Source organism: Oryctolagus cuniculus, chromosome 4, assembly GCF_964237555.1.
Source record: "Oryctolagus cuniculus chromosome 4, mOryCun1.1, whole genome shotgun sequence".
NCBI classification, from domain to species: Eukaryota; Metazoa; Chordata; class Mammalia; order Lagomorpha; family Leporidae; genus Oryctolagus; species Oryctolagus cuniculus.
The window spans coordinates 174,109,747-174,126,324 of NC_091435.1; the positions used below are offsets into that span (position 1 = coordinate 174,109,747).

General features: G+C 55.1%; 1 protein-coding gene across 2 annotated transcripts in view; it reads left to right on the top strand.

Moving 5' to 3' along the window:
• The window catches only part of CTDSPL (CTD small phosphatase like), a 164,324-nt gene that overhangs the window by 10,319 nt on the left and 137,427 nt on the right, over positions 1–16,578 (top strand). The gene's annotated exons all lie outside the window — the stretch shown is intronic.

The window sequence follows — 16,578 nt, forward strand, 5'->3', positions numbered from 1 at the left end:
GCACTTGGGCCATCTTCCACTGCTTTCCTAGGCCGTTATCAGTGAGCTGGGACTGAAGTGGAGCAGCAGGGACATAAACCGGTGCCCGTATGGGATGCTGCTATTGCAAGTGGAGGCCTTACTCACTACACCACAGCACTAGCCCTGGCTATAGGCTTCCTCTTAAAGTTTTATTTATTTATTTGAGAGGTAGTTAGAGAGAGAAAAAGGTCTTCCACCCACTGGTTCACTCCCCAGATGCCCACAAAGGTCAGAGTTGGGCCCATCCAAAGCCGGGAGCCAGGAGCTTCTTTCAGGTCTCCCATGTGGATGCAGGGGCCCAACGACTTGGACCATCTTCTGCTGCTTTCCCAGGCCACAGCAGGGAGCTGGATTGGAAATGGAGCAGCCAGGACAAAAAGCAGTGCCCATATGGGATGAGGACACCGCAGGTGGAGGCCTAGCCCACTACAACACAACGCTGACCCCAGCTGTAGGCTTCTTATAGTCTTCATCAGATTGAGGGATGTTCCCCTCTATTCCAGTTTTTCTGGAAGTTTTTATCAAGAATAGATGTTACATTTTATCATAGGATTCCTCTGTATTATTTGGGATAATCGTTAGTCTGTTTATGATACGCTGTACTGGTTTTTTAAGACTGAAGCATCCCTGGAATGTATCTTAATTGGTTACAGTTAATGATCCTTTCAGTACTTTGGTGAATTCTCTTTTGTAAAAGGTTTACTTTAGGGGCTGACGCTGTGGCGTAGTGGGTAAAGCTGCTTCCTACAGTGCCGGCATCCCATATGGGCTCTAGTTTGAGTCCCGGCTGCTCCTCTTCTAATCCAGCTCTCTGCTGTGGCCTGGGAAAGCAGTAGAAGATGGCCCAAGTCCTTGGGTTCCTGCACCCATGTGGGAGACCTGGAGGAAGCTCCTGGCTCCTGGCTTCAGATCAGGCCAGCTCTGGCCGTTGTGACCATCTGGGGAGTGAACCAGCAGATGGAAGACTTTCTCTCTCTCTCTCTCTCTCTCTCTGCCTCTGCCTCTGCCTCTGCCTCTCTGTAACTTTGCCTTTCAAATAAAATAAAATAAATTTATAAAAAATAAAAAGAAAGTTACAATTTAAGAAACAAAGTTTACTTTAAAAAAGAGGATTATTTATTTGAAAAGCAGAGTTACTAACACAGAGGGAGGTCTTCCGTCCATTGGTTCACTCCCCAGATGGCCACAATGGCTGGGGCTGGGTGGGCTGAAGCCAGGAGCCAGGAGCTTCTTCTGGGTGTCCCACGTGGGTGCAGGGGCCCAAGGACCTGGGCCATCCTCCACTGCTCTCCCAGGCCACAGCAGAGAGCTGGATGGGAAGAGGAGCAGCCCGCCATGAACAGCTCTCACTTGGATGCTGGCGTGGTAGGCTGCAGCTTAACCCACTGCACCCCAGTGTTCACCCCACATTGGTGAGTTCTGTTTGCTCATACTTCACTAAGGATTTGTACACCTGTGAGTGATGCTAATCTGCAGGTGTTTGTTTTTTTTTTGTTTTTTTTTTTTGTTTGTTTTTTTGTTTTTTTTTGCATTGTCCTTATCTCATTTGGTATCAGTGTCATAACATGAATTAGGAAGTATTCCCTCCTCTTCTGTTTTTTGAGAGATTCTATGGAATTGGTGTTAATTCTCTAGGAAAATCTTCTGGGCCTGGAGATTTATTTTGGGGGGAAATTTTTTAAAAAGCATTTCTTTATTTATTTGAAAGATGAGTTACAGAGAGGCAGAGGGAGAGAGAGAGAGAGGGAGAGAGGGAGAGAGAGTCATCCATCCACTAGCTCACTCCGCAGATGGCCCCAACAGCTGGAGCTGCGCCAATCCGAAGCCAGGAGCCAGGAGCTTCCTCTGGTTCTCCCCCACAGGTGCAGGAGCCCAAGGGCTTGGGGCATCTTCTACTGCTTTCCTGCGCCATAGCAGAGATAGGAATATAGGATAGGAACCGGCACCCACATGGGATGCTGGCACTGCAGGCGGTGGCTTTACCCACTACGCCACAGTTCGGCCCCGCGGTGAAATTTTTAAACTACAAAATCAACCTCCCTGATAACTACAGATCGGATCCTCTTTCCTGTTGGGTGAATTGTGGTTTCTGTTTTTGGTTTCAGGTTCGATCGATTTCACCCAAGTTTGCATATGGAGATGGTCATGGTGTTCTCCTTCATCTTCTTGATGCCTGGCGCTCCGTGGTAGACACTGTTTTGTTCCTGGTGGTGGTTGTCTTCCATCTTATTAGTTCCCCAGTTGTACCAGGTTTCTCAGTTTTCCTGATTTCTTTGCAAAGTAGTAGCTTTTTGATCCATTTTCTCTGTTGATTTCTGTTCTTCATTTCCTTCCTTCCGCCCGCCCTGCGCCTGCCTTAGTCCTCTCCGGGTGCTGGGAGGAGAGCTTGCCTGATGGGTTTGAAGCTTTTCCTCTGTGCTAATGTATGCATTTAACGCTACCGTTTCTCTCTGGCAACTGCCATAGCTGTGCCCCACGAATTTTTGGTACGTTGTTATTTTCATTTTTATCAGTTCAGCGCATTTCTTTAAAAACAGACTTTATTTCCTAGAGCAGTTTTATGTGCACAGCCAAACCGAACAGACTGTGCAGGGAGGTCCGTGTTCCCCTGACCCACAAGTGCACGGCTTAGCCGCGCGTCCTGCGTGAGCAGTGCCGTTAGCGCAGGGGCTGAGCCCCGGTGACGCCTCTGTCAGCTGACGCTCACAGGTCTGCGCCACGCTTCGCTCCTGGTGCTGTGGGCCTGTGCCTCGGGCACGTGTCTCCCAGTGCAGCATCTCGGAGAGTGACCTCACGGCCCGAGACAGTTCTGCGGGCCGTCTCTCCCCCTCAGCCTCTGGTAACCGCGGGTGTTTCTGTGGTCTCCACAGTTGGGCCTGTCCCAGAATGGCATGCAGGTGGAGTCATACAATATGTTTCTTTTTCAGATTACCATTCTTTTTTGGGAAAAATATTTATTTATTTGAAAGGCAAAGTTAGACAGAGAGAGGGAGAGGCAGAGAGAGAGAGAGAGAGAGGTCTCCATCTGCTGGTTCACTCCCTAAATGGCCTCAACAGCTGGGGCTGGGCCCGGCCAAAGCCAGAAGCTCCATGCAGGTCTCCCCTGTGGGTGGGTGACGGGGCACTTGGGCCATCGTTTGCTGCTTTCCCAGGTGTATTAGCAAGCAGCTGTATCAGAAATGGAGCAGCCAGGACTTGAACCACCACAGGCTGTGGCGACCCACTGTGCCAGCGCCACTTGGTCATGTGCATCTAAGTCTCCTCCCTTCTTCGCATGCACTGAGAGCTCATTGCTTCTTGGTGCTGAATTATGTTCCTTTGCGTGGGTGAGCCAGAGTTCGTCTGTTCCCAGCTGAAAATGCGGTGGTTGCCTTCCAGTTTTAGCATTCCTCAGTGCAGCTGGGAACACCTGTGTGTGCGCTGCTTTGTGTAGACACCATTTTCCGGCTCGGGGAGTTTCAGCCAGGAGCCCAGCTGCTGGGGTGTGTGGTGGGAGTACTTTGATTTGGAAGAGCGCCGGAGTGCCCGGAGGGCTGTGCCTCGTCTTGGCAATGGTCTCTCTGGACTCACCCTGCTGATGGTTCTCTCGCTCCTTGAGTTCATGTCTCTTGCCAAGTCCGGGAGGCTTGGAGCCATCATTTCCTTGAGCACCGTCTCAGCCCTGCCGTCGGCCCAGAGACTCCGGTGTCGCAGCGCTGTTGGCTCTCTGTACCGGCCTCGCCGGCTCCTCAGCACCGTTTTCCAGGGTTTCCTCTCTGCTGTTCACACCGGGAGGGCCTCGTTGTTCTGGCCTCAGGTTTATCGACTTCCTCGTCTCCTCCGGTCTGTGGGGAGCCCATCGACTGAACTTTCTGTCTCAGTTATTCATCTTTGTATTCTAGGTTTTCCTTTTTTTTCTGTCTTCTACTTCTCCGAGACTGTCTTAATTCTTTGCTCAGGCTTTCGGTGTTTTCATTTGTTTTGTTTTAAGCATGTTCCTGGTTGCTTGTTGGAGCACTTTTACCACGGCTGCTTTCAGATCATTGTCAGGTAAGTGTAGTGTCTGCCATCTTGGTGCGGGTGTGTATTGGGCATCCCGCTCCATCCAGTTGAGGTGTCCTGGGTCTTGGTCTAACGGGAGCCACAGTTAAACGTTGGTACAGGTGTGTACTGGGTGTCCTATCCAGTTGAGGTGTCCTGGGTCTTGTTATAACAGGGGAGCCACAGTTGAAGCCTTGGTGCGGGTGTGTATTGGGCGTCCCGCTCCATCCAGTTGAGGTGTCCTGGGTCTTGGTCTAACGGGAGCCACAGTTGAAGCCTGCACGCTGTGGTGGAGTGAGACTCTGGTCCTTGTGTAGACCTTGTGTTTTACTTGGTTTTCTCTGCCATGGCTCCTGCAGGGAAGGGGCAGCTGGCAGACTGGCTCCCAGGTGTCGGCACGAAATCTTGCCACCTGAGCAGGAGTTCTGGCGTCCACATGATCACTACTGAACGTGAGAGGGGCGGTCTCCTTGCCCCTGGACGGTGGTGGATGCCCTGACTGTGCCTCTGATGCCAGCCCAGTGGGAGGGGCGTGCTTCCTGGTTGGTGGGGAAGCTCGCGGCTCCCCTGCCCCTGCCGTCTCGGGGCCTTCTTTGGTGCTGGTCCAGCAGAATGAGGCCCCTCGCTTGACTGGGGGTGGGATTCTGCATACCCCTTGGGTCTTTGCTGGCAGGGGTGGGGACGGGCCATGGCGGGGCAGGGGGCAGATGTAGAAATTTCAGTCTTGCTGGGTTGCCTTTTCTAGTCCTTGGGTTACAGATGGTTTTGTTGGGATGCTTTGTTGTTGATTTTCTCCGGTTTCTTCAGCTCAGAGTCCAGGATCTAGAGAGCAAAGAGAAACCCCGGGGGTCGCTGCGCACCGCCCCTCGGGTCCGCGCTGGCCGGCCCTCTTTCCTCCTCTCAGCCCTGCTGACGCTCCACGCACAGACTGTAGTTAGGCTCGATGAAGGGAATGGGAAGGGGAGTGTCTGATTTATCTTTCTGGAGCCAGTGCCTTGATTTGCTTTGTGTGTGTGTGTGTGTGTGTGTTTAAGATTTATTTTATCTATTCGAAAGAGTTACAGAGAGAGAGAGGTCTGGCTTACTCCCCAAATGGCCGCATTTGAGCCAATCAGGAGCCAGGAGCTTCTTCCCAGTCTCCCACCTGGGTGCAGGGAGGGGCCCAAGGATTGGGCCATCATCTGTTGCTTTCCCCGGCCATAGCAGAGACCTGGATCGGAAGAGGAGCAGCCGGGACTTGAACCGGCGCCCATATGGGATGCCAGTGCATCAGGCCGGGGCTTTAACCTGCTGCGCCACAGCCCTGGCCCCTTGATTTGCCTTTATACTTGTCTTCCCTAAGTATTTTAAGGGAGAACTATCGTGGAAAATTGTCTTTTTAAAGGTCTGTTTCAATATTGTGCTCTGACTGCAGTAAAGTCGAGTTCAGTTGGTCTCGTGAGAGTCGTGGTTGTCCCCTGAAGAGAAACGACAGTGACTCCCGTGTCGACTGAGTCCAGTGCGCTGGGGCTTCGGTGGCCGTCACGTACCTGACTTCCAGAGGGCGCACTCGCGAGCTTTGCTCTTAACACCGTGATTGTATCTCCGCGTTCACAATGTTCTGATTTAAACGTGTCTACAGTCGGCCTCTCTGCTTGCAAACATGCTTAGCCCCCTTTCCGTTTATTTCTCAGTTAATAAAGCTTCCCTCTGCGTGCAGGGACGTCTTCTTGGGGGAGGGCACACAGGAGCTTGTCTGAGGATCCAGGACCCGGACAGTGGCTGGAGCAGCCTGCTCCCGCCCGCCCGGCTGCCCTGGAGGCCAGTCTGCTGCTCTAGACGCCTGCCCTTGGCCGTGCTGCTGTGGGTTCCCAGGAGCAGCCACACAGCTCCGAGTCCTAGTTCCGGGTCAATGGCTGGGGGAGGTTGGGGCGTGAAGCTGGAACATAGCTAGTGCCAGTGGGTTTGCCAGGCCTCTCAGCCGGGAAGCTGCCAGAGGACCGGAAGTGGCCTGGCCACAGACAACTCTAGATACGGGTGTGGGCACGGGCGTGTGTGCATATATTCATATGTATATGCAGTTTTCGGCTTTTTCACTTGCTTTAGTGGTAATATGTGGCCTGCAGTACCCAGGTACTGAATCAGGGAGTGAAAGGGTTCTCTTGGGCAGCGTTGAACATGTGAGGGGCGAGAACCCTGCAACAAGTCCATGCGACAGTGGAGGTGAAAGTTGACCTTGGAGGCCGGCGCTGTGGCCTAGTGGGTTAAGCCTCCACCTGCAGCACCAGCATACCATGTAGGTTCCGGTTCAATCCTGCTACTGTGCCTGGGAAAGCAGTGGAAGATGGCCTAAGTGCTTGGGCCCCTGCACCCACGTGGGAGACCTGGAAGAAGCTGCTGGCTCCTGGCTTCAGATCGGCTCAGCTGTAGCCGTTGTGGCCACTTGGGGAGTGAACCAGCGGAAGGAAGACCTCTCTCTGTCTCTCTCTCTCTAACTCTGCCTCTCAAATAAATAAGTTAAAAATCTATTTAAAAAAGTTTAATTGGTGCAAAAATTTTTTGGAATTTATATATAGTTTTTTTACAGTACACATTTTCCATGAATCTTTTGAAGACTTTTTGTATACCTTTGAACAAACTGCAGATACTCAATCCTGACTCACTGAACATTTAAAGTTCAGTGCTGGGGGTGTTGTGGGCAATGGTTAGGCCACCACTTGGAACCCCGCATCCCACGTCAGAATGCCTCATTTGAGTCCCGACTACTTTGTTATCCTAACGCACCTACCTGCTAATGTACCGGAAGACAGTCGATGATGGTGCAAGTACTTGGGTCCCTGCTACCCAACTGGGAGACCAGGATGGAGTGCCTGGGTCCTGGTTTCGGCCTGCCCCAGACTGCTGTTATAGGCATTTGTGGAGTAAACCAGCAGGTGGAAGATCTCTCTCTGTTTCTCACTCTTTCTGTCACTCTGCCTTCCAAATAAATAAATAAATCTTTAAAAATTCCGTATTGTAAATGACCTATCTCTTTTCTAAAAGTTCATTGTCATCGACATTCATCCTAAAGGTTAAGGTGCCTGTGTCCCCGTTGGTGGAGCCTGGGTTGGAGTCGCGCCTCTGGCTCCTGACTCCGGCTTTGTGCTAGCACAAATCCTGGAAGACAGCCGGTGAGTGGGCTCCTGGCCCCCCCACAGCCCAGCCTCCACCTTTGTGGGCATCTGGGGAGTGAACCAGCTGATGGGAACACTCTCTCTCCCTTTCTCTCCCTCTCTCTTTCTCCCTTTTTCTCTGCCTCTGAAAAAAAATTTTAAAAATTTAAATTGAAAAAAATGTACTTTCCTGAAATACTTCTTTGTTTCCTTTAACCCTACTGGAGAGGATGTATTCTGTGTTATTTAAGTTAAACAAACACTCGTCTTTGTGGTTCTAACAGCAGAGGCCTCGGAACCGCGCATGGCCCTGGGTGAGGGAGTGGACCTCTGTGCTTGGGTCAGGGCTGACAGCCTCTGACGCACGGTGGTCCGTGGGGGTGCTAGGCTTGGGTCAGGGCTGACAGCCCTCTGACGCACGGTGGTCCGTGTGGGTGCTAGGACTGCGTCGTCCCCCAGGTGCTCGCCATACTGCTTCTGGGGAGCTGAGGGCTTCTCTGTGGTCAGAATCTGCGGTGAGGCCGTTGGCCAGCAGCTTCTGAAGTCCTGGCACCACAGCACTGGAGGCGTTGAGGCGTGGCCTGGCGTGGGGACTGACGCTGTCCTTGTCGCTCAGAGCTAGTGTTCAGCCCCGGCTCTGGCGCTGCAGGGTGGCGGGAGGAACGGGCCGCTCCGTCTTGTCAGCGTGGCCGCTTTGAGTGCAGTGAGAAGTGCGCTGCCTGCACGCGCTGTCTGCCCGGTGCTCTGCCCCAGGCCCGTTCTCGTCGTAAACCCGCTCCCTGTGTCCGGCGCCCCGTGTGCAAATCCAGACTCTGCCCTTTCCCTCCACGGCTCCAGGCAGAGCTCTGGTTCCTTCCGTCTTTTGGGAAAGGGCTGAGCGTATGCACTTCTGTTCCAGCTGGAACAGCGCGTGCCCAGAGGCCATCAGACGGCGTGAGATTGGTCAGCACTGCTGCTGGGCGGCGCTCACGTTCCTGCCGGGCCTGCTCTGTGGCACCGCCATGGGCCTGGCTTCTCTCCTTGAGCTTTTTAAGAGTTAGTGATTTACTGAAGCAAATGTGCAGAGTAAGGAGATCACTGGTCCTGGTGTTCCCCAAGGTTGCAGTTGTGTGGGTTCACACGGACTCGCGCAGCGGGGACGGACCCCTCGCCAGGGTGGGTTCAGACGGACTCGCGCAGCGGGTGACCACCGGCACAGCTGGGACAGACCCCTCTCCAGGGTGGGTTCAGACGGACTCGCGCAGCGGGTGACCACCGGCACAGCTGGGACGGACCCCACTCCAGGGTGGGTTCACACGGACTCGCGCAGCGGGTGACCACCGGCACAGCTGGGACGGACCCTTCACCAGGGTGGGTCACACGGACTCGCGCAGCGGGTGACCACCGGCACAGCGGGGACAGACCCCACTCCAGGGTGCGTTCAGACGGACTCGCGCAGCGGGTGACCACCGGCACAGCGGGGACGGACCCCTCGCCACGGTGGGTTCACATGGACTCGCGCAGCGGGTGACCACCGGCACAGCTGGGACGGACCCCTTGCCAGGGTGGGTTCACACAGACTCGCGCAGTGGGTGACCACCGGCACAGCTGGGACGGAGACCGGTCCCCTCACAAGGGGTCCCCTACGGTGGCGCCTTTGTGTCTTCCAGCCGGCCGGCGTCCTCGTCAGTGCTTGGCGGTGTCAGGTCTTTTCTGTAATTTTAGCCCTTCTGGTGGGTGTGTAGTGGTGTCTCATTGTGGATGTAATCTGTATTTCTCAGACCTCTGATGGCGCTAGGGTTATTTTTATGCACTTGTTTGCCGTCCAGATCATTTCTCTGGTGAAGTGTCTGTGCGAACGCTGCTGCCCACTTGCCAGAAGTTGGCCCGTTTTTCATTACTGAGGGTGCTTTATGTAATTCTGGGTCCCAGTGCTGTGTTGAATGTGCGTTTTTGAGTATGTACTTCTTCCTAGTCTGTGGTTTATCTTGTTCTTCTCTTAGCCATGTCTAATTTTTTTCAAAATCTTAAAACTTTGGTAAAATACGTATAACGGACACTTACCACCTTCACCGCTCTGCGGTGTTCAGATGGTTGGTGCTGACGCCGTTCACCGTCTGCATTCTCCGTGCGGCAGAAATGCAGCTCCCGTCACACACGGACACTCCCGTCACACACGGACGCTCCCGTCACACACGGACGCCCGTTCCCAGCCCCCGCGCAGCCTAGCAGCCCCGCCCGCGTCCTGTCCCCGTGCAGGCGGCTGCCCCGCACCTCACAGAGCTGGAACCGTGCGGCATTTGCACGGGTTACGGCCGGCTCAGCCACTCAGCACAACGCCTCAGTGTTCCTCCACGTTGTGCACACGTCTGAGTGTCTTCTCGTTTAAGGCTGAGTAGTCTGCCGTCGTGGGTGTGTGTGTGTGGGGGTCTCACGTTGTACTTACCCCTTCATCAAGCTGTAGGCGCAGGCTGCTTGTCCATTTTAGCTGTGTGGGTTGTGCTTGAACAGGAGCGCGCCGGTGTCTGGGTCCCCGCCCTCACCTCCTGGGGCGTGCACCCCGAACTCGAATCGCTGGTCATGTGATGCACCCCGAAGCCGAATCGCTGGTCATGTGACGCAGCCCGAAGCCGAATCGCTGGCCGTGTGACGCAGCCCGAAGCCGAATCGCTGGTGTGTGTTCGTTCCGTTAGGGATGTGAGGAGGGGCTTCCGCACTGTTCTACACAGCACTTCCAGCAGCCGTGCGCAAGGGTTCCAGCGTCTTCCCACACTTGTTCTTTGCTGTTTGTGTTGTGTTTTCGATAGTAGTCATACTAATAGATGTGTCTTTTGAAGAACAGAAATGGCTGATTTTGATGAAGTGTAGCTTATCAGTTTTTTTTCTTTTACCGACCATTTCTGTGGTGTAAGACATCCTTCCTATCCTAAGTTTCCAAAGGTTGGCTCCTTGTTTCCTTCCAGAAGCTTTTCTGGGGGAAGAGCAGGGAGGGTTACATTTAGTCTATTTTTAATTTATTTTTGGATAAAATACAAGGTACGGATTGAGGTTGTTTGTGTACATATGGATGTCCATTTGTTTCTGCTTCATTTATTGAAAGGACCAGCCTTGTCTTCATCATGTTGACTTTGAACTTCTAGCAGAAATCAACTGCATATATGTATATATATAAGTTATGTATATATATATAAACATCTGGGTCTATTTCTGGACTCATTCTGTCTTTGGGATTTGATTACCTCCCCTGGTGTGGAGCTATGTGAAGCTAACTTGACACCAGCCTCCCCCAGAAGAGAGTTTTTGGCCATGATCTAAGCAGAAGGCACTTGCAATCTGGCGAGGCATGGCTGGTCTGCGTTCTGCACGGGGGGGACTCTGAGAGGCAAGACCTCGCCTTTCTCCATCCTTTATTTTAGGAGCTTACCCGAATAGATGTTGTAGGAAATCTGTCTCCAGATCTAAAGCTGGGACTGAGAATATCTTCCAATCTTGATTATCTTTCTGCAGGAAATTAACTCAAAGTATAGGATAAGCAGGCTGCATCTGAGTGGGGGTCAGGCAGTGGCACAGAGGCAGTGCCTGTCTTGCTGGGGTGCAAGGGGTGCAGGATTGAACACCCCAAGGACAGAGGGAATGTCCCGGAGTCCCCCTCCCAACGTGGGGTCTGTGTGGGCCGCAGATGACTGTAGGGGAAAAGGAAGTGGTCACGCTTCCTGGAACCAAGGGAAGAGCTGGTTGTCTGCTCAGCGGAGGGGGTCCCTCGCCACCAGGTGATGAAACCCGGTGACTCAACCGAGAGTGAATCCTCACCTGGGAGCCGCAGCCGGTGTAGGGATCCCAGTCCCGTCAGTCACCTGGGCCGGGCGGAACTCGGGGGACAGTGGGAGACGGCCGGGGTCTCGGAGAGGGCACCGCTGGGGCGAGTGGGTCGCGGTCTTCCTTCTTTCCCTCTGACTTGTCAGGGAGTCAGGCCACTTCTTCCTCCTGTGGCTGCTGGCTGTGGATTTCTAAAGCACACGTGTGGTCACGCCACAGGCTGATTAAACGTGGAGTTTCACGGCCCCTCACAGAGGCCACGTGTCAGCCCCCGCCCAGGAATCCCCTTCTCAGCCTTAACAACTACTCGTTCAGCAGACACGCCACAGGGCACGTCCCGGTCCTGTTCCTGGGACGCCTGTTGGAGGCTGAGGTCCCGGGCGAGAGTCACCTGACCCCTCCCGCACTCCCTGTGCAGGGTGCAGTGTGGCCGTTGGAGGGCCTGGGCTTGGGTGAGAGTCCCAGTCACGTCCTGTGTGAGTTGTGTGGATTCTGCGAGTTACTGTGTCCCTGAGGTCTGATTCATAGTGCTGAGCGCCTCAGTGGGTCAGGGTGAGGATTAAGTCACCTCGCGCGCGCGTGTGTGTGTGTGTGTGTGTGCATATGCGTACACGCATGTAGTGCCTGTTTCCTGTCCTTACACTGTTCCCCGACCCTGCTCCTCCTGTCCTGCCAGGTGTCGCGGTGTGAGGGAGGCCTGGCTCTGCCGGAGGTGCTGGAGCACAGTGCTTCAGGGGGGTGAGGGAGGCCTGGCTCTGCCGGGAGTGCTGGAGCACAGTGCTTCAGGGGTGTGAGGGAGGCCCGGCCCTGCCGGAGGTGCTGGAGCGCAGTGCTTCAGGGGAGTGAGGGAGGCCCGGCTCTGCCGGAGGTGCTGGAGCACAGTGCTTCAGGGGTGCGAGGGAGGCCCGGCTCTGCCGGGAGTGCTGGAGCACAGTGCTTCAGGGGGGCGAGGGAGGCCCGGCTCTGCCGGAAGTGCTGGAGCACAGTGCTTCAGGGGGGCGAGGGAGGCCCGGCCCTGCCGGAGGTGCTGGAGCACAGTGCTTCAGGGGGGTGAGGGAGGCCCGGCCCTGCCGGAAGTGCTGGAGCACAGTGCTTCAGGGGGGTGAGGGAGGCCCGGCTCTGCCGGAAGTGCTGGAGCACAGTGCTTCAGGGGTGTGAGGGAGGCCTGGCTCTGCCGGAAGTGCTGGAGCACAGTGCTTCAGGGGGGGTGAGGGAGGCCTGGCTCTGCCGGAGGTGCTGGAGCACAGTGCTTCAGGGGGGCGAGGGAGGCCCGGCTCTGCCGGAAGTGCTGGAGCACAGTGCTTCAGGGGGGTGAGGGAGGCCTGGCTCTGCCGGAGGTACTGGAGCATAGTGCTTCGGGGGGGGAGGGAGGCCTGGCCCTGCCGGAGGTGCTGGAGCACAGTGCTTCAGGGGGGTGAGGGAGGCCTGGCTCTGCCGGAAGTGCTGGAGCACAGTGCTTCAGGGGGGTGAGGGAGGCCTGGCTCTGCCGGAGGTGCTGGAGCACAGTGCTTCAGGGGGACGAGGGAGGCCTGGCTCTGCCGGAGGTGCTGGAGCACAGTGCTTCAGGGGGCGCGAGGTGCCGCGGAAGCTCCTGTTTATTTTGTGAATGTGCTATGTGCTCAGCACCTCACGTGTTTTTCTTTTTTAAGATTTATTTTATTTATTTGAAAGGCAGAGTTACAGGGGTCGGGGTGTGGAGAGAAATCTTCCATCCACTGGTTCATCTGCTGGGCCATCCTCCACTGCCTTCCCAGGAGCAGTAGCAGGGAGCTGGATCGGAAGCGGAGCGGCCGGGACTCAAACCTGGGCCCATGTGGGCTGCCGGCACTGCCTGCTGCGCCACAGCACCGGCCCCGTCACGCGTGTGTTGTCTGCACATCTGCCAGGCGCAGCTGTTACCTCGCTGCACAGCCTGACGCAGATGTGCGTCTCCCAGCAGTGGAGCCGGAGTTGGACCTGTTACGTCCGGTGCCTTGAGGGCTCTCAGACGACCACAGCCCTCCAGGTTCACATCTCGACAGGCAGCAACTGCAGTTCTCAAAAAAGTGCTTCATTCTTTTCTTTTTAAGATTTATTTATTTATTTTAAAGGCAGAGAGAGAGGTCTTCCATCCACTGATTCACTCCCCAGAAGGCTGCAATGGCCGGAATCCAAAGCCAGGAGCCAGGAGCTTCTTCTAGGTCTCCCACGTAGGTTCAGGGGCCCAAGGACTTGGGCCATCTTCTACTGCTTTCCCAGGCCAGAGCAGAGAGCTGGGCAGGAGGAGGAGCAGCCGGGACTAGAACCGGCGCCCACATGGGATGCCGGCACTGCAGGTGGCGGCTTCACTCGCTACGCCACAGTGCCGGGCCTGCTTCACTCTGTTTTTACATAGGCAGCAGGTTTAACGAGGTAAATCCTAGCGTTCACCCACGATGACAGCCTGCATTTTCTTATAATGCACATTTCCTTATCTGTTATCTGTAGCACAAATTCTCGTCCTTGAGTCTCACAGTTAACACCTGACACTCGCGTGTTCACTTGTGCACTATGAATGCTACAAATGGCCGAAGTTAGCATTCGTAGTGAGGGTCAGGAGTCCCTAAAATTCTGAAGTAGGCCTCACTCCTGTCCCTCACACACTGCCTATTGGTGTGTGACTAATGAAAGTAGAGCTTAAAAACCTTTACAAGGGCTGGCACTGTGGCACAGCAGGTAAAGCCACCGCCTAAGGCGCCGGCATCCCATATGGGCACCGGTTCCAGACCTGGCTGCTCCACTTCCCATCCGGCTCCCTGCTAATGCACCTGGGGAAGCAGTGGAAGACGCACAAGGGCTTGGGCCCCTGCACCCACGTGGGAGACCTGGAAGAAGCTCCTGGCTCCTGGCTTCTGCCTGGCCCAGCCCCAGCCGTTGTGGGCATTTGGGGAGTGAACCAGCAGATGGAAGATACGTGTCTCTGTGTGTGTGTGTGTGTGTGTGTTTTCCTCTCTGTGTAACTCTGACTTTCAAATAAATGAATCTTTAGAAAAAAAGTGTTTACAGAGTGGAAAGTGTGCTAAGGATGCTCTCAAAGGTGCCCGAATCCTTTCCATGGGTCTGGGTTCTTAGTGGCAAACCGCAGAATCCATTTACTCTATTGTGATTCAAAAGGAGTGTGGACGCCCTGACACAGCTGGAGCCCGAGTGGGCTGCTCCCAGCTGGGACGAGGGCTCACTGTGCCGCGGAACGAACCCTGCTGCCACCACGTGCTGGAAACCGCGCCACACTTGCAGCAGAATCGGAGCTGGTGTTCCAGGCACCACCAGGAATAAAAGGAGGCCAGTTCTTAGAGACCCACTGACCCTCCCTCTACGCTCTTTGGAGGAGCTGACTGAAATCTAGTTAGAAAAGACGTACAAGCAAAACCCTAGACAAATAACTGAGGCGAGTCTAAACCACGGAATTACAAAGATGAGCTGGGGGCGGCATTTGATGTAGCAGCTAAGGCACCACTCGGGCCGCCTGAGTGCCGCGTGGGAGACCCTGGGTTCAGGTCCCAGCCCCACTCCAGATCCCACTTGGGCCGCCTGTATCCTGCGTGGGAGAGCCTGGGTTCAGGTCCCAGCCCCACTCCAGATCCCACTCGGGCCGCCTGTATCCTGCGTGGGAGAGCCTGGGTTCAGGTCCCAGCCCCACTCCAGATCCCACTCGGGCCGCCTGTATCCTGCGTGGGAGAGCCTGGGTTCAGGTCCCAGCCCCACTCCAGATCCCACTCGGGACACCTGTGTGCTGCGTGGGAGAGCCTGGGTTCAGGTCCCAGCCCTACTCCAGATCCCACTCGGGACGCCCGTGTGCCGCGTGGGAGAGCCTGGGTTCAGGTCCCAGCCCCACTCCAGATCCCACTCGGGATGCATGTGTCCTGCGTGGGAGAGCCTGGGTTCAGGTCCCAGCCCCACTCCAGATCCCACTCGGGACACCTGTGTGCTGCGTGGGAGAGCCTGGGTTCAGGTCCCAGCCCCACTCCAGATCCCACTCGGGACGCCTGTGTGCTGCGTGGGAGAGCCTGGGTTCAGGTCCCAGCCCCACTCCAGATCCCACTCGGGACGCATGTGTCCTGCGTGGGAGAGCCTGGGTTTAAGTTCCATCCCTACTCCAGATCCCACTCGGGACGCATGTGTCCTGCGTGGGAGAGCCTGGGTTCAGGTCCCAGCCCCACTCCAGATCCCACTTGGGACGCCTGTATCCTGCGTGGGAGAGCCTGGGTTTAAGTTCCAGCCCCACTCCAGATCCCACTCGGGCCGCCTGTGTGCTGCGTGGGAGAGCCTGGGTTCAGGTCCCAGCCCCACTCCATACTCATTTCCAGTTAACGCACGCCCTGCGAGGCGGCTGGTGATGGCTCAAGTACTTCGGCCACTGCCGCCCACGTGGGAGTCTCAGTTGGAGTTCCCGGTTCCTGGCTTTGCCTGGCCCAGCCCTGTCTGTTGCAAGGCTTTGGGGGAAAGGACTGGCTGATAAGTCATTTTTCCCTTTTGTCTCTTTGCCTCTCAGAAAATAAAATCAATAAATAAGCTTTAAAATAGAATATACTAGTGTCACATCTGTTAACTAAAAACATGCGATGTTGAAGAACAGAGAAAAGTTCCGAATTACACCGTGCGGTACCGCACACACGGAGTTTGAAGTGCACATCTATGTCACACGTGGATGAATGCACACAGGGAAACCAGAAGTTCATGGAACGGAAAGAAAGGGAGGGGTGGGGGGTCAGGGAGTTTCAGCTGCATCCTCAGTCTTTGTTTTTGGGGAACAGTTTTCTTTAAACAAATACAGCAAAATGTTGAGCTGTGCTAGAACGGGCTAGTGGAGCGGTCTGATGTAGTTGTTACGTTTACGTTCTGTGTTCCTCTGCGTGTTTAAGTATTATTCCCTGATGAAGAACACTGCTCCTGGGCGCTAGCTGCCTATTAGGAGGAAGTTTGTTTTGTTTTGTTTTGACAAGTAGAGTTATAGACAGTGAGAGAGAGAGACAGAGAGAAAGTCCTTCTTCCGTTGGTTCACTCCCCAAAAGGCCGACCTGAAGCCAGGAGCCAGGTGCTTCTCCTGGTCTCCCATGGGGTGCAGGGCCCAAGCACTTGGGCCATCCTCCATTGCACTCCCGGGCCACAGCAGAGAGCTGGCCTGGAAGAGGGGCAACCGGGACAGAATCCGGCGCCCCGACAGGGACTAGAACCCCAGGAGCCGGTGCCGCAGGTGGAGGATTAGCCAAGTGAGCCGCGGTGCCAGTGAGATGAATTTTTTAAAAAGTGGTTCCTCTCCTAAGGAGGGTGCCGGGAAGACAGCCAGAAAGCCTGGTGATGAGCCTTGCGTGGAGGTTCAAGTGAGCCTCATTCCCACCGGGCTGTGCTGGGCGTGCAAACCGGAGCCTGGAGCCGCATCAAACCTGCCTTGTTAGGTTTCCCCCGCGTGACCTTCCAGAGGTGCCGTGAGCGCCGCTGCAGGCCAGGGTGGCAGCCACAAAGAGGTTTAAGCTGCTCTGTGCACAGATGCGCAGCCAGACAGCACCAGCGTCATCAGAGGAATGGCTGGCTCCATCAGCGTCTGCCTGGACATTTATTTGGGGAGTAAAGGAACTGAAATGCCTGCCCAGGT